Source organism: Cryptomeria japonica, chromosome 6 (assembly GCF_030272615.1).
Source record: "Cryptomeria japonica chromosome 6, Sugi_1.0, whole genome shotgun sequence".
NCBI classification, from domain to species: domain Eukaryota; kingdom Viridiplantae; phylum Streptophyta; class Pinopsida; order Cupressales; family Cupressaceae; genus Cryptomeria; species Cryptomeria japonica.
Genome location: NC_081410.1, coordinates 12,547,055 through 12,569,976, shown reverse-complemented (window position 1 = coordinate 12,569,976; position 22,922 = coordinate 12,547,055).

The following is a 22,922-nucleotide window of genomic DNA, read 5'->3' as shown; positions in this document are numbered from 1 at the left end:
GGTTAGGGTTAAGGGTTAAGGGTTAGGGTTAGGATTATAGTTAGGGTTTACATTATTTTTAGGGTTAGTTTAATAGTTAGGGTTTAGATTTACATCATGATTAGGGTTAGAGTTAGGGTTATGGTTAAGATTGTGGTTAGGATTAGGATTTACAATTATGCTTAGTTTTATGTTTAGGGTTAGGATTTATATTACAATGTTAGATTTAGGATTGGCATCATGGTTAGTTAGTTATAGTTATGGTTTGCATCATTTTTAGGGTTAGGTTAATGGTTAGGGTTAATCTTAAGGTTAAGATTGTGGGTACGCTTAGGATTTATGGTTATGGTTAGGATTATGTGTAGGGTTAAGGTTTATATCATAGGGTTAGACTTAGGGTTAAGGGTTAGGGTTAGGGTTATAGTTATGGTTTGCATCAGTTTTAGGGTTAGGTTAATGGTTAGGGTTTGGATTTACATCATGGTTAGTGTTTGGGTTTACATCATGGTTAGGGTAAAGATTGTGGTTATGCTTAGGATTTAGGGTTATGGTTAGGATTATGTCTAGGGTTAGGGTTAGGATTATGTTTATGGTTTACATCATTATTAGGGTTAAGTTAATGGGTAGGGTTTGGGTTTACAACATGGTTAGGGTTAGGGTTTATATTATAGGTTTAGAGTTAGGGTTAAGATTATAGTTAGGGTTTACATCATCGTTAGAGTTAGGCTAATGGTTATGGTTTGGATTTACATCATGGTTAGGGTAAAGGTTAGGGATAGGGTTAAGATTGTGGTTAGGCTTAGGATTTAGGGCTATGTTTAGGATTGTGTCTAGGGTTAGGATTTATTTCATAGGTTAAGGGTTAGTGCTAAGGGTGAGGGTTAGGATTGCAGTAAGGGTTTACATCATTGTTAGGGTTAGGTTAATGGTTAGGGTTTGAATTTAGGGTTTAAGGTTAGGGTTAGGCTTACGATTGTTCTTAGGCTTAGGATTTAGTGTTATTGTTATGATTATTTCTAGGGCTAGGGTTTATATCATAGGATAAATTTAATGTTTTGCCACATAAGACATATTAATTTTTTAACATTTAGCGTCACTAATTATTAAAAGATAGATCAAGCAAACTTTTAAAATGTTATATTGAAATTAACTATAAGAGATATAAAGATAATGTAACATTAAGATATTCTAAATAGTTTATTGATTTTTTTAATTAAATAGTAAAAATGAACTATCCACTCAATAATAATTTTTAAGTGATTATAAAAACATATAATGTAAAGAATTAAGTAAAGATTATGTGCTTAAATCAATTATTAAAAATAAATATGTATTAATCATAGCGCAACTCTAAGTCAAAATACATTAATTTAAACATCTAACAATAATTATGAAGTATTTTTTCTAATTGGTTAAATGTTTATTAAATCATATCTTATAATTTAGATTGATGGGACACTTTTTTGTAATTTGCATATCTTAAGACATCCACTTCAAAAACAAGGTTTGAAGATTTGTAATTTCTCTTATATATGCCAAACAAAATTGATAACCATTTCTAAAATATGTTAAAAGTTTGTAAACTCAAGAAGTATTGAAAGTCAAATAAGATGTGACTACGATAATTGCAAATCATTGATATGATGTAAAGATATTATAAATTCTTCAATTATGAGCATGGTATTGTGACCTTTGTTTGTATAATAGTAAAGATATAATTAAATATAGGGTTACAGTTCAATTAGGTTTAATGCTATGGTTAGGCTTTAGTTTGGTTTATTTTTAAGTTAAGGGTTTAATTAGGATTATTGTTCAATTTGGTTTAGGGAAAGGGTTCAATTTAATTTAGTGTTAGGGTTAGGGTTCAACGTGGTTTAGTATTAGAGTTAGGGTTCAATTAGGTTTATGATCATGCTTCAATTTACTTTAGTGTTAGGGTTAGAATTTGATTTAGTTTAAGGTTATGGTTTAGCTCAATTATATTTATAATTTGGGTTTGATTTGATTTAGTCAACATAGGGCTAGGGTTCAATTTCAAGTGTCAAGCTTAAAGTGCAATAGGCCTCGAGAAGGATATCTCTCAGCTTATTCTATATATATATATATATAGCTGGGATTTAGGGTTTAATAAAACTTAAGATTAATGTTCAATTAGGGTTAGGGTTAGGGTTATGATATAAGAATGGTTGGTTAGGGTTTAATTAGTTTTAAGGTTAAGTTAGGGTTAGATGTAGGGTTCATTAAGCGTTAGGGTTACAAATATGACTTTTTGAGGGTTAGGGTTAGGGTTTAATAAGGGTTATAGGAAAAATATTTGATTTATGGCTAGGATTAAAAAAAGGTTAGAGTTATAATTCAATTAGCATTATAGTTCAAGCATAGTTAGGGCTAATGTTAAGGTTAGGTCAGGATTGGGGTTCAATTAGAGGTAAATATTTGAGTTAGAGTTAGTTAATTAGAGTTAGATTACAATCATGGTGAGTGTTCAATTATAGTTAGGGTAGGGATGAAGAGTTCAATTAGGGTTAGGATTCAGTTAGAACGGGGTTAGTGTTTAATTAGGGTTAGAGTTTAATTAGGATTAGGTTCAATTATGACTAGATTGAGGTTGGGGTTAAGGCTATATTAGTGTTAGGGTAGCCTACAATTAGGGTTCTTATTCTAGGTTATTACATGAGATTACTTATGGGATTTAAATAAAATTAGTGTTAAGGTTAGGGTTCAAATAGAATTAAGGTTTGTATTAAACTTCAATTATGATTCAATTAAGGTTAGAGTTAGTGTTACAATTCAAATTAGGTTAGGGTTTAAGGATAAAGCATGATGTTAGGTTTCGAGTTGTATAATAAATCTTGGATTTAATTAGAGGGAAATCTATGAGTTAGGGTTAAGGTTATAGTTGGTTATATATTTTAATCCCAACACTAACTATAGTTAAATCCCTACCATAATCAAACCCTTAAACCAAAATTGAAACCTAACTCTAACCAACTATAACCTTAATATTAGAGGTATAATTTAATGGAATAGAAATGTTACTTATGCCATAATTTAGGGCATATATAGAATTTAATATTTTATGATCATAAACCTAATTGAACCCTAACTCTAATACTAACCATTAACCTAACCCTACCAATGATGTAAACCCTTACTACAATCCTAACTCTAACCCTTAACATTAACCGTTAACTCTAGATTCCCTAATCTCAACCCTGATATTTAGGTATATGGTTAGGATTATGTCTATGATTAGAGTTTATATCATAGGGTTAGAGTTATGGTTAGGGTTAACGATTAGGGTTAGGATCATTGTTAGGGTTAGGTTAATGGTTAGTGTTCGGTTTGGATTTACTTTATGACTAGAGTTAGGGTTAGGGTTAGGTTAGGGTTGGGATTATTGTTAAGGTTTACATCATTGTTAGGGTTAGGTTAATGGTTAGGGTTTGGATTTACATCATTGTTAGGGTTAAGGTTCTAGTGAGGCTTCATTTTTAGGTATATGGTTAGGACTATGTCTATGAGTAGAGTTTATATCATAGGGTTAGAGTTAGGGTTAGGATTATAGTTAGGGTTTACATCATTGTTAGGGTTAGGTTAATGGGTTTGGATTTATGTCATGAGTAGAGCTACGGTTAGGGTTAAGATTAGGATTTATGGTTATGATTAGTTTTATGTTTAGGGTTAGGGTTTATATCACAACATTAGGGTTAGGGTTAGGATTAGGACTGTAGCTAGGGTTTACATCATTGTTAGGATTAGGTTAATGGCCAACCTGTTTAGATTTGCATCATGGTTAGGGTAGTGGTTAAGTTTAAGGTTTTGGTTAGGCTTAATATTTAGAATTATGGTTAGGGTTATGTCTAGGGTTAGGGTTTATATCATAGGGTTAGGGCTAAGATTATAGATATATTTACATCATTGCTAGGGTTAGGTTAATGGTTAAGGTTAGGATCAGGGTTAGGGTTAGGGTTAGGGTTAAGATTATGTTTAGGCTTAGGATTTATTGTTTTGTTAGGATTATGTATGGGGTTAGGGTTTATATCATAGGGTTAGACTTAGGGTTGAGAGTTAGGGTTAGGGTTATAGTTATGGTTTGCATCAATTTTTGGGTTAGGTTAATGGTTAGGGTTTGCATTTACATCACGGTTCTAGGGTTAAGGTTAGGTTTAGGGTTAATATTGTGGTTATTCTTAGGATTTAGAGTTAGGATTAGGATTATGTCTAGGGTTAGAGTTAGGATTATGGCTAGGGTTTACATCATTGTCAGGGTTAAGTTAATGGGTAGGATTTGGATTTAGATCATGGTTAGTTTTAGGATTAGGTTTAGAGTTTATATTAGAGTGTAAGTAGGGTTAAGGGATAGGGTTAGGATTATAGTTAGGGTTTACATCATTGTTAGGGTTAGGCTAATGGTTAGGGTTGAGGTTAGGGATAGTGTTAAGGTTGTGGTTAGGCTTAGGATTAAGTGTTATGTTTAGGATTATGTCTAAGAATAGGGTTTATGTCATAGGTTAAGGGTTAATGTCAAGGGTTAGAGTTAGGATATAGTAAGGGTTTACATCATTGGTAGGGTTAGGTTAATGGTTAGGGTTTGGATTTAGGGTTAGGGTTATGATTGTTGTTAGGATTAGGATTTAGTGTTATATTATTTCTAGGGTTAGGTTTTATATCATAGGGTTAGGGTTAGGGTTAAGGGTCAAGTTTAGGAGTATAGTTAGGATTTACATCATTGTTAGGGTTTAGAGGTTAGGGTTTGGATTTATATCATGTTAGTGCTAAATTATGGTTATATGATGATTTAAGTTATAGTTAGGGCATAATTTTAGGGTTATAGTTAAGGTTAAAAGAAATGGAATATGATCATAATTGAAACCTAATTATAACCAGCTATAACCTTAACATTAGAGTTAGAGTTTAATGGAATAGAAAAAAATACCAATAAAATTTATACATAAATCAAGTTTAAATATAAACTGTAGACACCTAAAAATGGTCAACGCTTGCGGAATCGTACTTTAACATTTGCGCATTGCCTCATTTTAGGTTTTTGCGTCGCATTAACATTTCTCCTATGTTTCGCACATGGTCTTTATCATTTGTGAGCATCGAGTCATTCTTCTACGTTCTTCATTTGTCTCACCTCTCGAATTGAGTCTTGTCGACAACACTATCCAATCATGATTTTGATCGATTTTATCCTATCGCATCAATGTGCGTGCTAATTTGTTATCATTTTGGACATCGTCAATCCTAATTAGGGTTTTGTCCTCTTATCAATCTTGTCGATTTGCGATCAATTTGTCATTGATCGTTGTCCTCTTATCAATCTTGTCATTTGGCGATCAGTTTATCATCAATTCTTATCATTTTCAATCTTGTCGTTTTGCGATCGATTTGTCATCGATCGTTGTTATGTTCGATCTTGTCATTTTGCGATCAATTTGCCATCGATCGTTGTCTGTCTCAATTGTGTCAATTTGGATCAATTTGTCATTGTTCCTCGTCAATAGGCACATTTTCTCAATCAAATCATTTATCACATTGGTCATTTATCAATCCAAAATCAAATCATGATCGAGTCAATTATCTTTCATCAAGACCTAATTCATCTTCTAGGATTTCGTGATTTCATCATCTAACCTGGTTTGTCATTTCTTCCTTTAGGATTAATAAATTGTTTATTTATCCTAAGTCTTCTCATCGCAATTAAATGTTCATTTAATTGGCTAATTATTCCTCTTTGTGAATGAATTAATTAATAAATGAAAAATTATTAATTAATTCACTAATTTCCTAATTTTCATCATTTTCCTAATTCCTATTTTCCTAGTTCCTCTTTTTCTAATTTTTCTAATTTGCATCAATTTCCTAATTTCAATTTCCTCCTATTTCTCTCCTAAATTCATGGAAATGACATAAATTGTCATAAATTGTCATAAATCTTTGCATAGCAATTTGTCATAAATTGTCATAAATCCTTGCATAGCAATTTGTCATAAACATGTCATAATTTTGCTATTCTTGATTTGAATTTCCATTCGAATCACTATCATGCTAATTTGATCTTTTCTCCAATTTATCTATAAATTGGATGAATTTCTTCAATCAATTCCTAATCCTTAATCAGACTATCGAGTTTACGCTTCTAGTACTCTTGATCAAAAATCCCGTCTACTTGCTTTCAATTATGTGTGCACTTGTAGGTGAGATCCACAACTATTTGGAGAAGAAAGAAGAACAATGGAGCCGCATGGAAGGAGCATTCAAATCGTCATTCAGTTTGCATAATATTTAGTTTTGTATGCTTTGTTTTCATGTCTCTATTGAATGTTGTTTAGGATAGATTCATTGCATTGAGCTTTCGTGATTGAGCTAATGATTAGTATTTTGATATATTGCTTTGATGATTTCCTATTTCCTAACGTACATTAATTGGTGAACCCGACGTGAACACTAACCTTCTAACCTCTTTATGGTGTTTTGAGTGCTCTCAAGTTGATTTGCAGGCCAAAAAACCCAAAACAGGGTCGTGCAGGGTTTTCTGGAGACTCTTGTGCCTGTGTGAAGCAACCTGCGCCTGTGTTGAGCATTCTGCGCTTGTCTAGATGACATTCTGCACTTGTGTCATGGGTTCTGTGCCTGTGTCATGAGTTATGCGCTTGTGTAAAGTCCATAACAGAGGTAAAAAAATGCAGTGTTTACTTGAAATTTGTTGTGTTTTTGCATTCTGTTTTCTGTGCTTTGGATTTTGGTACTAATTATCTATGCAGAATCTTGGCATACGCATGGCAAAGACAATAAAACAAACTACTAACACGCTTTGTGCAGATTCGAAAGTCAAAGAATAAGCGTATTAAACTTCTAACTTGGGTTTTTGCAGGTTGCCTTGGAGAAACAATCAAACTTTGTGTTTGCATTTAATTTTTAAGCACCTAGTGATTTCTAAATAGGTTGGAATGAACATTTGTTTTCTTTGATTGTTGAGTATGACATTGGAGTAGGAGAGTATGCTCTCATCCTTCTTAGGGTGATCAGAAATCCAGATCTTCGATACCATGCTTGTATTGTTGATTGTGTGTCACATTCAGAGGGCCTGCCTTCCCGACCACTTTGCTTTTGCAAGCAAGTGATAATCGTGAGAAGGGGACGACCCAAAGTGAGTACGGCTAGAATTCCTTGGCATTCTAACTCACTATAAAAAAATACCCGATGAGCGAAAGCTTTGAAGGAAGTGTTACGTGGGAATTGCAGTTACTTGGGAAGTGATGACCCTTGGACTCTTTCTCATATCAACATCTAAGTAGGGCCTCTTGGTCTAAATCGTGCTTGCGCGACTACATTTGTTTGGTATCTTGATGGGCTTAATGTCTCAATCATGCTTGCGTGACATCAAGGAGTAATGCTTAACAGAAATCCTTACTAAACACCTTGTTTTTAGAGGCCAAAAACCCTTCTAGTTGCTTGAGAAGGACAAATTCAGATACTTGGAAGAGATACTAAGTTCGCCATGGGGAGATTTCCATGGGGACTGATGCTTGGCTGCCCTGAGAAGTGAGTGTCGTGGAGGGGAGCCCGTGGGGTCAAGCATCTATGTATTCTCCTTGAATCCCATAATGAGTCTACCTCTCAAGTACCTAATGTCTTTGCCTACCATAAGAAATGTGGAAATGAGCATGATTGTCTTGAGTCTAAGTTGCAATATCTTGTATTCTTTGCTTGTCAAAAGTTGAATTGCATCCCATTTCAAAAACAAGATAAATTGATTCAAAACATAAGATTAAACACAAGAGACATTCATCTAACAAAGGTCCAGCAAATCTTCAAAACTCATCTTCAAACATGGTTGTCAAATATTGTTCAAAATTTTGTCTCAACATTCATGTCACTTACATTTAAGTTCATCATAGGTTGCATTTTGCGAAAGTCATTGTCAAGTACCAAGGTTAGGTTTCACCTAAGTCATATTCCTTTGCATATCAATAAGAGTCATCCATTTGCATATGTCCTCTTGCATTAAAGTTATATCATTGTCATACATTGCTTACCCTAGGTCTCTTCATTAAGCTTAGGTCATTATCATATCATATTAAGGTCATTTGCATAGTAATTGTCCCTTAGCATATAGTGTCAAAACTAGGTTTTGTCATACTTGAGTAATCCAAATCTTTGATAAACCCTAAGTCATTGTTAGGAGGTCTAGACCTTGTCAAACCTCTTCTTTTTATGTCATTATTGTCATTTGGTCAAACCTAGCTTAGTATCCAAGCATATAGGGGAGACTTTGTCATTTGTCCTTTTGTCACTTGGTCCTTTTGTCCTTTGAGGTCTAGACATCATTTCAATTTCCTAAGGGTCTCTTTTTAGATTTGCATTCCAAAAGGTTTGTCAAAATCTTGAAAAATAACCAAAAACATAGATTGCATTTTCATCTACCCAAGTTTGCATTTTAGCATACATTATCCTTGAAAAATTCCAAAAATATTGCATTTGCATAGTGACATGTCTATTGAAACAAGGTTCCAAGCACCAATGATGCAACAAAGTTTGACATATCAACCGACAATGCAATCACAATTCTATCCAACCCAACAACAAAGCAATATTGGTCAAACTTTTCATGATGATGTAAATGTCCAAATACAAAAACTAGAGGAGAAACTAGCTCAAGAAAATGAGATTTTGGAACAAAGAGTGAAAAACATTGCGAAGAATAGATCACAAATGTCCAAAATGTTTCGAAAACTTCCAGGTCAAAATCCAAATATTGAGCCAATTGATGTAAGATCTCTTATCGAACGATCAAACATACCAGCTCTCCTCTCACAAATAGAGATGATGAAACAATTTCAAGAAAAGAGACAACATCAATTTCAACATTATGTGCCTTCACAACAAGAACAAGAAGGTGTTTACTATCAATCAGATTTTCAACCATCACAACCAATTGTCCAACATATGCAACCAACACAACCAATGGTCCAATCTCAACAATATGTCCAACTGACTATCAAGTATCAACAACAAACTCAATGGACAACTCAGTATCAACAACAACAACCAAACATTCAAAAACAAAGGTTGCAACACACACCAAGCCAAGTTTCAAACATGTCGGAACAATTGAACCAAGTCCAATATCAAAACATGAAATCAAACCAAATCCTTGCCAAACAAGTTCAAATTCCAGATACAACCATGTCAAAACCTCGAAAGAAAGGTGGCTTTATTGCAATGCTCTTAAGGAAATTACCAAGTGAGTTTATTGAGGAAGATCAAGATAATACACTTATGTCTAGCAATGCCTCATCCCCTCACAAGCAAATTGACTCTCCAGTGGCATCTATCCCTACACCTTTAGAAGTTTCACAAGAACCTTCTATATTGTCCTCATCAAACAATACACCCAAGGATGCAATTATCCAAGAGCTATCCATAATTGATTGCAACGATAATCCAATTCATGATGCACATCCTTGTCATGTTTCAAAAATACAAGACCCAATGCCACCATGCACTTTATGGCCATTACCTATTTTAGAGGACCCCATTCAAAGTCCCTCTTCCTCATGTTCAAGCATTGATTCCTTGCCAGAATCCATCACAAATGTTCAAAGTGCATTTCCTTCATGCCAAACCATTGATCCCTTGTCAGAATCCTCCATGCATATCCAAAGTCCAACCTCATGTCAAGAGGATAATTTAGAGCATGAAGAAACGCGTCTTGAAACAGACCAAGATCAAGATCCTGAAACCTTATCATCCCATCCAATTGTTGACCAGGACCCCATCTTCCCAGACACTCACGATGATTCCCCTATTCTTGTCCATCCTATCCAAAGTCCTATTGACACTCCATTCCTTGAGCAAGATCAAGATATCCCAGTCCATCCAATCCCAAATGATCCCCTTCCATTCCAAGAACACAATATCCTTTCAAATCCCATTGACATTCCAGATATTCCTCCCATCCTTTCCGATGATCCCATTGAAAGTCAAGAGCAAAGTACCTTTAAAGAGGAATCCAATGATTTTCCTCCTTGTCAAGATCAAAGTATCCTTCCAAGTTCATTTCCAACACAAGACCCTATCATTCCTTCAGATCCTCCACAAGATCCACTTGTTCCTCCATCTCCACATCTTAATGCTCCATATACACTCCAAGATCTCATTTCTTGTGATGATCCCATTATTTCTCCCATTTCATCTCTTGAAGAGCCTGTCATTGAACCATGTCCACTACACAATCCTAGTCCCCCTCATGATCCTAGTCCCACTCATGATTCTAACGTGTCAGTGCAAGATGTTCATGAACCCTCAACATGCATAATGGGTTCTTCCACTTTGGTGCAATCCGATCCACTTCAAGATCTCATTATTTCTCTCATATCATATCCACCTCATAATGGACTCGCGTCTTCTTCCCAAAGAAAAGAGTATCCTACAAGTCAAGATATTCATAAAGGCAAAGGAGTAGACCTTCACAAGCAAGAACCCCTCCATATCGAAGAATATACTAATGGTCATGTCTACACAACTCACTCTCAAGATGTTGGTATCCCTCCATCAAAATCCAAACATATCCCTTCCCCATCATCCCTTCCATCCATCTTAGGTCCTTATATCCCTTCGTCTTCATCCTCTATGCAAGGTCAGCAAAGGCACACATCCTTGAGTAAATTTCATCAATCCAAAAGAAGTCCACTTCATTCCTATCCATCCATGCATTCCTTTCCCCCTCCAAGCAATTTGGATGCCAAGTATAAAAGTCATAAGTCTAGCAATCCACATGTATTCAAGGATCAACATGTCCAATATAATCGGCATGCCAAAAAAAATAAAAAATATGATCCAAAAAGAAAAAGAAATATCCAAAAGGCCACAAAGGCCCATTGAGCAAAATAAAGCAAAGTCAAAATATATATGGGTTCCTAAATCCCTTGTGCAAGCAATGCACTCCAAGGAACCACAAAATCATGAAAAATCAAAAACCATGTGGATCCCTAAGTGGCTCCTTGAAGCACAAAAGCCTAAAGAAACATCCAACTTGGCATCCAAAATTGCTATTACTCCATCCAACCCTCTCAAATTTGTTCCTCCATCACCTTCTGCATCCGTTTTGGGCCCTTATGTCCCAAAATCCATAGCCTTTCCTTCGTCAAAATCTCAATATCCAAAATACATCTTTCCTCCATCAGTCCATCACCCCTCAAGGTGTGTGCCAATGTCAATCTTGCCAACATTTCCATCCATTGAAGCCCAGTTCTTCCAATACCCTATCCATTATCCAATGCATATTTTCCATCCTTCCATCCCTTGGATCCAATCCTTTGCATAAATCCTTGCCTTAGTTTCATCTCATTTTCAATGTCCTTATCCTACCAACGTCTTTGAGCATACTTTTAAAGGTTATGGTCCATTTTTTTCAAGGCTACTATCCAATCAAAAAGCCACTTGAGTCCTTCTTCCATCCCCTATCATGTGTCCATCTTCTATTGCAAAAGCTCAAAAATACAAAAAAATCAAAAAAAAAAGTGAAAAAAAAAAAAGACAAAAGAAAAGAAAAAAGTAAAGAAAAATAATTCGTCCACTGGTGAAAACTTGACAAACAGGCGCCTTGGGCAAGTACCATGATGAAAACCTGGCAAACAGGCGTCATGCGTAATCTATGAACTTCTTGCACACCAAACTTGGGGGCAGGTTTCCTCCTTCATATCCTTTTGTTCTTCATTGTTCCGTTATCCTATCATACCCATGTCATTACCCTCCATTATCCTATTGTCCCTCATGTCCATTTCCTCTTTCCACCTTTGATCTTGACAAGGCTGAGGATCATCATGAGCATCATGCATCTTGTTTACAGCTTTCAGTCTATCATAGCTTTTGGTCATTTATCCATTTGCTTATTATAACCTTTCATCCATATTCCCTAGCTTATTGCAACTTTCTGCCACTATCCCTTAGCCTATCCCGGCCTTCAGTCCATGTCCCTTATCCATTCTTGGTCTTGCTTATCCTATCCATATCTTATCACTCTCCATACACTATTTTTCATTCCTTGATCTTGATTTGACATAAGGACGCAAAATTTAAACATAGTTTCAAAAACCTCTTGACATGTCCCTCATGCCATATCACTGCTTTACATTGTCATATCCAGTCTCTTGTCCCATCACGCGAAAGTCCTTGAAAATTGCATCCGTATTGTCTCCATGATAAAAGGCCTTTGTCTTCCCTCTATCCACCATCATTTCAGCAAGCCTATTTATTCATCTATCATATTCCTTGCCTTGCTAGACACTGGGGGCAAAATCATAAAAAAAAATTAAATTGTCCTGAAAAAAAAGATCATAAAAAATTTTAAATTGTCTTGAAAAAAAAAGATAATAAAAATTGAAAAATGTCCTGAAAAAAAAAAAGATCATAAAAAATTGAAAAATGTCCTGAAAAAATCATAAAAAATTGAAAAATGTCCTGAAAAAAAATCATAAAAATTGAAAAATGTCCTGAAAAAATTCAAAAAAATTTGAATAATGTCCTGAAAAATGAAAAAAAAAATTGTTAAAAACTCGAAAAAATGAACACAAAAAACTCGAAAAACATTAAAATCCAAAAACACGCATTTTGCAATAAATCATCCCTTTGTGAATAAGACAGATCCCTGAGCATCCATCCAACAACTCGCAATTCAACACCGTGCTTTACTGAAATCACGCATAAATAGATAAACTTTTTCCATCAAACCAAACATTCAAACTGATCACAATTGTCATATCAATCGAATATTAGTATCAAAATCATTTGTCCTTGTCTCTACTATCATGGGTCTTATACAGGGTGTGGTATACTCGAAACCAGACTGTGTCCTGTCTTAGACGGGGTACTGCATTTCTTGAAACCAGACAGCATGATCGTCCTATCAGCACCTTCAACTTTTGACAATGAAGATCTAGATGTTTGTCTGATTGGCTTGAATTTGTGTATCTTATCTTTTTATTGATTTATCTTTGGCTTCGATCATGTTCTTATGTTGCTCGATGATGTCACTGAGTGATTTAGAGTGACCGGGATGGCTCATGGTCTTTTTCTTTTTTTGATTGTGATTGTCGTTTGTCTGTGATGTGTCTGTCTTTTGCAAAAAGGGTTGCATTTCAGCTCTGGCCTTCAATGCCATGATGCTACGCATCCATTTTGCTACATAAAAATAAAGGTTCTCACCTACAAAGTGCATTACTGAAAGCAAGTTTTTCTTCGTCTCTAACTCTCCCCTGTCTCATTTCTTCTTACTAACATTTCTTCCGTTAGTCCGGATAGTCAGTTCGGTCTAGTGCTCCGATATCCAAACACATATGTTGTATCCTGCATTCATTGTTTAGTACATTTGCATTCCATCACATATTACATCAAGCATTTTATCCATTTCATTTCATAAATACATCAAAAATACATAACAATACATCCATACATGTTCATAAACAAGTACATAAGTCATCCATACATAGCACAATAACTACAAATCCTAACACATTGCATCCCATCATATCGATGCATTTCATATCACATATCATAATAATATCGGAGTACAAAATCGGACTGTCTGTCCTAAGTATGGCCCGCAGGCTGACTACAACATGTCAAACTACATAATGTCCACTGTCTGTCATAAGGAGCATGTGCCTCTGTCACTGGGTGCTCCCTCTATCTTCCTCATCCCTGCCATGTCTCGCGGATGATGTCCCTCCTGGTCCTGGCTGTGGTGGTCTCATAGGTCCACTCACCCCCATGTTGCTCAATGACCTCCGAGAGCGTGACCTGCTCTCTGTCCTCGATCGTGCCCAATATGAAGGTGCTCTCCGCTCCGGTGGAACTGCACTCTCATATAGTGTCCTCCAATATAGTCTCTCCTCTCCGGTCTCTACCAGCATCTGTGCCATCTCCCGTGCACTGGCATCCCTGATCGACCCAATGAACTCAGTGACTCTCTGTCCCTCTCGCTGTGCCTGAGCTATTGTTGTATCTCGTTCTGTCCTCAAGCTGGCATTCTGTCTCTCCAATGTCTCAATGTGCTCCTGTTGACTCGCTATGGTAGCCCTGCACATCTCCATCTCCTCTGTCCTAGCTGTCTCTGGCTCTATGGGTATATCCTGCAATGCTTCATGCTCGCCTGAATCTGGCTCATCCTTGTCACCCCCACCATCCTCGTCTTTGTCCTCATCATCCCCATCGTCCTCATCCTCATCATCCCCATCCTCATCACCCTCCTCCTCCTCGTCCTCCTCATCTCCCTCCTCCTCTCCTGTGAGTGGGAAGTCCTCCTATCTCCTCGGCACTGGAATGTCTAGATCTGTCAATGGCACTGGTCGTCGTCGTGCAAACCATCTATCATACTCCTTTGTCGTCCCAGCGTCCACCACATCTGACCTCCAATCCCACTGTCTCGACTGTAGCTGTGCAAAGTCGGCATAGGCTATGTGTGGCTGAATCATACTCCCCCACTGACTCGTCTCTCTGTGAGATCGGGCAAAGTGTGCAGTCCTCCTAGGTACATCCTGCCTCTCTCCAAACTGTCGTCTAACTCTCTCTGGCAGGTACAACTCAATCACTCTCTGGCGATTCACTGGTCGCCCAATCAAGTACCTCTCGTCTACAATACGGTAACTCATCAATATCATCTGACCATCCCGAGCAATCACGATATGGCCTCCATATGAACTCTCTCAATCTGTCTAGCTCATGTCGCCAGTACAATATATATCCAAAAGGACCCTGTCTTAATGCTCCCCCATAGCAATACACATATGGTCGGTGTGGTAGTACCTGTCTATCTGTGATTGGTCGACATATGGCCATGTGCTCAAATGCCCATACCTGTAGCAGTGTAACTCCACAGCTCAAAGTCTGCACTCCCTGATATGCTATCTGATGCAGCTGAAAATACAGCATAGCCAGTACACATGGTCCCCATGCATAGACTATCCCCTCTGTCACCATCCGCTCCAGCACTCTTCCCCATCCAATAGGGAATCCATGTCCTCGTCTGTCTCTTGCCAGTAGACATGCTATCACCACGGCTATCACCACATATTGTCGATCATACTCTGATGCCATAGTCTCCCAGCCAATCTCCCTCTCGACGATATCCAGATCATCTGCGTCGCACTCAAACAATCTGCACAGTGCGTCTCTCCCTGTCACTGGGTCATACTCTATCATCTCTCCATGAATCAGAATGCGGAGGATACGCCATACATCCTCCAGTGTCACTGTCGCCTCTCTAGTCGCCAGATGGAAGGAGGAAGTCTCCGAATGCCATCGCTCTGCCAATGCGGTAAGCAGTCCTGTGTTTGCCCTAATTTCGAGCATAAATGTGACATACTATATCCCAAGTCCTGCTAAGGTATCTCTCTCTGTGCTCCTGAGTCTATGTCGTAGCATGAAGCAATCAGGTCGGTTCTCTCGTGTGATCAACGGATACTGTCGACTCTGCATCACAATTGGGGCAAATTTTGTCAGTTTTAGGGTTTGCTCCTACAGGTTGCATTTCCTCATTTTCATGTCCAAATTAGGGTGTTTTTCATCTAATCTGACCTATCCTACCCTTATCCCCCCTTTCCGGATCATTTGCATGCTGTTTTGACCAAAATTAGGGTTTTCCATGCACTCTTGCGCCTGTGTCAAGGAACCTGCGCCTGTGTCAAGTAACCTGCCCTTGTGTCTCCCTACACAAGTGCAGGATTCGCCCTACACAAGCGCAGGAGTCCTCTTCTGCATCCCTTGTGGGCCCCGCAATGTCCCATAAGCAATCAAAATTCATCAAATTGAAAACATGGGTATTTGAGATCCATACCGCTGCTCCTGCGTCGTCCGGTCGTCTAAATGTGCGTACACGTTCACCGAGGTGATCCGCCATTGGAATGTTCGCCATCTATCTGTAAGTGTCCTTGTCCAGAGCAACAAATCCTTCTCTTTGTCTAGTGCAAATGAGCAAATTGTCACTCTCTTGGTCTCATTTATAGATCTTTGTCAGTGCATAGATGGACGTGCACCCTCTCTATCTTATGTTGGTCGCGGTCTTTTGCATCTTCAAATTGCTTGTCCTTCATGCCTCCGGTATCCGATTGTCAATCTGTTCTATCATATCCTTTTTATCGATCAATTGGCCTCTTTTCTGCATGTTTCCGGCCAATTCCTCGAGGGGGCATGCATATGTCATTATTATTGTCTGGGGCATTCTCATTATTGTTCTTTGAAACAACACTTAAAATCGCATTGTCTCAAAGAGGGGCAAAATGTAGACACCTAAAAATGGTCAACGCTTGCGGAATCGTACTTTAACATTTGCGCATTGCCTCATTTTAGGATTTTGCATCGCATTAACATTTCTCCTATGTTTCGCACATGGTCTTTATCATTTGTGAGCATCGAGTCATTCTTCTACGTTCTTCATTTGTCTCACCTCTCGAATTTGGTCTTGTCGACAACACTATCCAATCATGATTTTGATCGATTTTATCCTATTGCATCAATGTGCATGCTAATTTGTTATCATTTTGGACATCGTCAATCCTAATTAGGGTTTTGTCCTCTTATCAATCTTGTCGATTTGTGATCAATTTGTCATTGATCGTTGTCCTCTTATCAATCTTGTCATCTAGCGATCAATTTATCATCAATTCTTATCATTTTCAATCTTGTCGTTTTGCGATCGATTTGTCATCGATCGTTGTTATGTTCGATCTTGTCATTTTGCGATCAATTTGCCATCGATCGTTGTCTGTCTCAATTGTGTCAATTTGGATCAATTTGTCATTGTTCCTCGTCAATTGGCGCATTTTCTCAATCAAATCATTTATCACATTGGTCATTTATCAATCCAAAATCAAATCATGATCGAGTCAATTATCTTTCATCAAGACCTAATTCATCTTCTAGGATTTCGTGATTTCATCATTTAACCTGGTTTGTCATTTCTTCCTTTAGGATTAATAAATTGTTTATTTATCCTAAGTCTTCTCATCGCAATTAAATGTTCATTTAATTGGCTAATTATTCCTCTTTGTGAATGAATTAATTAATAAATGAAAAATTATTAATTAATTCACTAATTTCCTATTTTTCATCATTTTCCTAATTCCTATTTTCCTAATTCCTCTCTTTCTAATTTTTCTAATTTGCATCAATTTCCTAATTTCAATTTCCTCCTATTTCTCTCCTAAATTCATGGAAATGACATAAATTGTCATAAATTGTCATAAATCTTTGCATAGCAATTTGTCATAAATTGTCATAAATCCTTGCATAGCAATTTGTCATAAACATGTCATAATTTTGCTATTCTTGATTTGAATTTCCATTCGAATCACTATCATGCTAATTTGATCTTTTCTCCAATTTATCTATAAATTGGATGAATTTCTTCAATCAATTCCTAATCCTTAATCAGACTATCGAATTTATGCTTCTAGTACTCTTGATCAAAAATCCCGTCTACTTGCTTTCAATTGTGTGTGCACTTGTAGGTGAGATCCACAACTATTTGGAGAAGAAAGAAGAACAATGGAGCTGCATGGAAGGAGCATTCAAATCGTCATTCGGTTTGCATAATATTTAGTTTTGTATGCTTTGTTTTCATGTCTCTATTGAATGTTGTTTAGGATAGATTCATTGCATTGAGCTTTCATGATTGAGCTAATGATTAGTATTTTGATATATTTCTTTGATGATTTCCTATTTCCTAACGTACATAAACTTTCTAAATTTTTTATAGATATATAAGTAACATTTCTATTTCATTTCTATAGTTAGTGCTAAATTATGGTTATATGACGATTCAAGTAATAGTTAGGGCATAATTTTAGGGTTATAGTTAAGGTTAAAAGAAATGGAGTATATTTTATGATCATAAAATATATAAGTAACATTTCTATTCCATTTGAGGGTTAGGGTTAGGGTTCAATTAGGTTTATGATCATAAAATATATATATGTAACATTATGATTTAATTGAAAACTCATTAATTGGTTAGGGTTAGGTTAATGGTTAGGGTTTGGATTTAGGGTTTAAGGTTAGGGTTAGGGTTATGATTGTTGTTAGGATTAGGATTTAGTGTTATTGTTATAATTATTTCTAGGGTTAGGTTTTATATCATAGGGTTAGGGTTAGGGTTAAGGGTCAGGTTTAGGAGTATAGTTAGGATTTACATAATTGTTAGGGTTTAGAGGTTAGGGTTTGGATTTATATCATGTTAGTGCTAAATTATGGTTATATGACGATTTAAGTTATAGTTAGGGCATAATTTTAGTGTTATAGTTAAGGTGAAAAGAAATGGAATATGATCATAATTGAAACCTAACTATAACCTTAACATTAGAGTTAGAATTCAATGGAATAGAAAAAATACCAATAAAATTTATACATAAATCAAGTTTAAATATAAACTTTCTAAATTGTTTATAGATATATAAGTAATATTTTTATAGTTAGTGCTAAATTATGGTTATATGACGATTCAAGTTATAGTTAGGGCATAATTTTAGGGTTATAGTTAAGGTTAAAAGAAATGCAATATATTTTATGATCATAAAATATATAAGTAACATTTCTATTCCAACAAATAAAATATATTAGAGTTAGGGTTCAATTAGGTTTATGATCATAAAATATATATAAGTAACATTTATATTCCATTAAATAAAATATATTAGAGTTAGGATTCAATTAGGTTTATGATGATAAAATATATAAGTAATATTTATATTCCATTAAATAAAATATATTAGAGTTAGGGTTCAATTAGGTTTATGAGCATAAAATATATAAGTAACATTTATATTCTATTAAATAAAATATATTAGAGTTAGGGTCAATTAGGTTTATGATCATAAAATATATAAGTAACATTTCTATTCCATTTTCCCTTTCCCCTGTAAATCAATTTAAATTCTGAAATCAAACTCTTCTTTCCTTCTTTTTTTTTTAATTTTTAAATGAATCGCGAGTTTTAGAATAAAATTAAAATATATATTTCTATTCTATTAACTTCTAAAATGAAAATAAATTCTACATTTTTAGTAGTTAATTGGATTAACAATTAATTTATTCTTAATTGATTTTTGAGATTTACAATTGACAAATGGAAAAAATAGAAACATTATGATTTAATTGAAAACTCTTTCTAAATTGTGTATAGATATATAAGTCACATTTCTATTTCATTTCTATAGTTAATGCTAAATTATGGTTATATGACGATTCAAGTTATAGTTAGGGCATAATTTTAGGGTTATAGTTAAGGTTAAAATAAATGATTTATATATTTTATATATAAGTAACATGTCTATTCCATTTGAGAGTTAGGGTTAGGATTCAATTAGGTTTATGATCATAAAATATATAAGTAACATTTATATTCCAATAAATAAAATATATATTAGAGTTAGGGTTCAATTAGGTTTATGATCATAAAATATATAAGTAACATTTCTATTCCATTAAATAAAATATATTAAAGTTAGGGTTCAATTAGGTCTATGATCATAAAATATATAAGTAACATTTCTTTTTCATTAAATAAAATATATTAGAGTTAAGGTTCAATTAGGTTTATGATCATAGAATATATATGTAACATTTCTATTCCATTTTCTCTTTCCCCTGTAAATCAATTTAAATTCTTAAATCAAACTCTTTTTTCCCTTTTTTTTTTAATTTTTAAATGAATCATTAGTTTTAGAATAAAATTAAAATATACATTTCTATTCTATTAACTTCTAAAATGAAAATAAATTACCTTTTTAGTAGTTAATTGGATTAGCAATTAATTTATTTTCAATTGATTTTTGAGATTTACAATTGACAAATAGAAAAAATAGAAACATTATAATTTAATTGAAAACTCATTAATCATTTTTTATATTAGATATAGATGTGGGAGAAATAAAACATAGTATATTATATTGTAGTTTTGATTTCATAATTTTTATCAAGAATACCAATAAAATTTATAGATATATAAACATATTAATTATCATAATTTATTTATCACGGCAATATACCAAGCTTATAAGTTAAAAACTCTTGAATCACAACAATATATACTTATAAATAGCAACCCTAAAACTTTAATATCAATACAAAAACTTTACATTTTAGAAAAAAAATAAAATCCAAACGCCAATTGAATTGGCCTAAGAAAATTTATTTTTGACTGGTGAGGAGTTTGGCTGGGCGAGGTAACGCGTGGGAGAGGGCCTCCCCACGTAGCATGGGTGGCAAGCCTCACGCCCCTCATTGCAAGCAGAAAAAAAAAAAAAAAAAAAACCCCAGCCATGAAACAGAACAGCCAGGCTCCACCAGAAATGAGAGCCGGATATGGATATTCTACAATCTGAAAATAAAATTAGTATTTGAGAAGCATCATGAAACATAAACATACTGGTTTCGACTGCAAATCATACAGAGATCGATCCAAGTACATCATAAACATGCGATTACATTATATTTTTATAATCTGATCAAACACAGAGAAGATATACTCCACAATCTGTTATTGTTGCTAAAAATACAAAGTAAAAGCAAATAGAAACAATGATTGTTTTTTATGGATATATGAAAAGGATTTACCAACTTTTAAGAAAATGCAAGTAGATGTAAAGCTCGAGGCAACTACCTTTGCCAGTACCTTCTTGCACCTTCAAACTGCAATTTCAACAAACCTGGAAACATATATATATATATATATATATATATATATATATATATATATATATATATATATATATATATATTAAATAGTAGTTTAAAAAATGAATAGCACAAATCATGAGGAGTTTGAATGCACAATATGTTTATGTCCATCCAAAAGAAATTTTGATTCATTGGTTCACTTGTTTGAAAATTTAATACGTAACGTTTCTTCAATTTTTAACTACACTATTGAAAGTATGTAACTATGAAACCCTCTTAGTAACAGTCAATTTTATATTTTTTAATAATTCAAGCCTTTATATTCAACAAACCTACAATATGAAAATAGTATGAAATATGTAAAACAATATCACATACCTCTATCTCAAATGGAGTGAAACTGTCTCGTAACCATTTTGAAAACCAAATCTATTAATCTATCAATTATTTTGCATTCTATATTTATTAATTATTATTTTAAGCATTATATAATTGAAAACCAAATGACCGTCAAAATAATTGAAAACCCCAAATGTTGACGCATAAATTTTCTGCCATTGTAGAAGCATCTCGGCTTAACTACTTTCTCAATTCTATATATTTTTGGCACAATTTATTATTATTTGTATATTATTATTATACATATTAAGTAAATATAGGATTGGCTTATCCAAACATACCAAACCTTAAAAAAAAAAAAAAGAGGGTGAACCCTAAGTGACAACATAGCTTTCTAGCTATTCTAAAATGATACAAATGGCTATTGAGTATGTGACTGCTATGTTGTAACATCCATAGCATCTATTTCCTTGTGTTACTACCCCTACAAACTCTGTTTCTAGGCTTCTTTTTGTTAGCCAGTGGTGACTAAATCACTGATAACACATCAGCTACAATGCAAGTCAATGTTCTTCCAGTCAAAATTCATTTTGTTGTCTTCTCCCAACAAATTGAAACACCAATAGCTTTTGACAACTTTGCTAAAGAATGACTTAGAACATTTTGAGATTACAATAGAAAATCTTATCATCACCATCTTGGCTAATAAGGTGCCCTCATATCAAAGAGGAAGGTAAGGATTCTTGATCTTGTTTTTCAAAGTCCTACTGAAGCAAATTCAAGTTAAAGTTCATCTTTGTTGACAATTCATGAACTTATTAATATTTTTGCAATAAATTTAGATCCAAACAAAGAACCTAGCCAAGCAATGGATGATAAAACCCATGACAAAAATTCAGATCCACTTCTATTGCCTTGGGGAGCCACTATGGTCCCTCGTCAATTGTAGTTTGTCATGATTTTCCATCAAGGTCAAGGACAAAGTTTCCTAACTTCAATGGTAATGGCTCTCGACACCTAGACGAGCACATCTCAACATTCAACATAGCTTGCAACACCATAGGAGTGACACGCAAAGATGTTGTTGTCAAACTCTTTGCTGAAAACCTAGTTGAAACAACAGCAAATTGTTCCATCATCTCGTTGCAAGTTTCATCACCCACTAGGAAACCATGTGAACAAAAAAATTGTCACACAATTCAGCTAAGGATGGTCACTTTCTTTTTGGTCAACTATTAAATGTGAAGAAAGATAATAATGAGTCCATAAAAGAGTTTGTTGCAAGATTCAACCAAATTGTTGGAAGAAACAATAATTCTTTAAGGCATTCTCCACAAATCCTATTGTAAAGCTTCATCAAGGCCCTTCCATAAAATTCTGGATCAAATCCATAGGAATTGATGAACTCGAAGCTCAAAAGCAAGCAATCAAGTTAGAAGATGACATGATTAGCACTACTAAAATTAAAGATGACTCAATTAGGCAAATGGTCCCAAGTCAAGTAGCTCCCCTCCTACAAGAAGTGGTAACCAATATGAGCAACATGAAGAGGCACTTTCAAGAAAACTGTTTGACACAATAATATCAAGGGCATTTTTAAAAACTTAACATAAATGATCATTTCAAACTACCTCCTTTTGTATGGCTTGCCTTGGATGCACGTCCTCTTGAACTTGGCTTGAATACCTTTCACTCTTTTCATGTGACAAAAGATCTGAAGATGAGTCAAATGATGCAACTCATGGCAACTTTCAAGTCAAATTATCAAAGGTTCTCGAGCAACCTTCAATGTCTTTATGATGAATTTGATGGTGAGTCTATGACGAAATATAATCAATATAGACTAGTTTATGCCAAAAAATTAAATACATTCTATGATTTTTCATATTCATGGAGTCAAGCAACTATGAAACAACAAA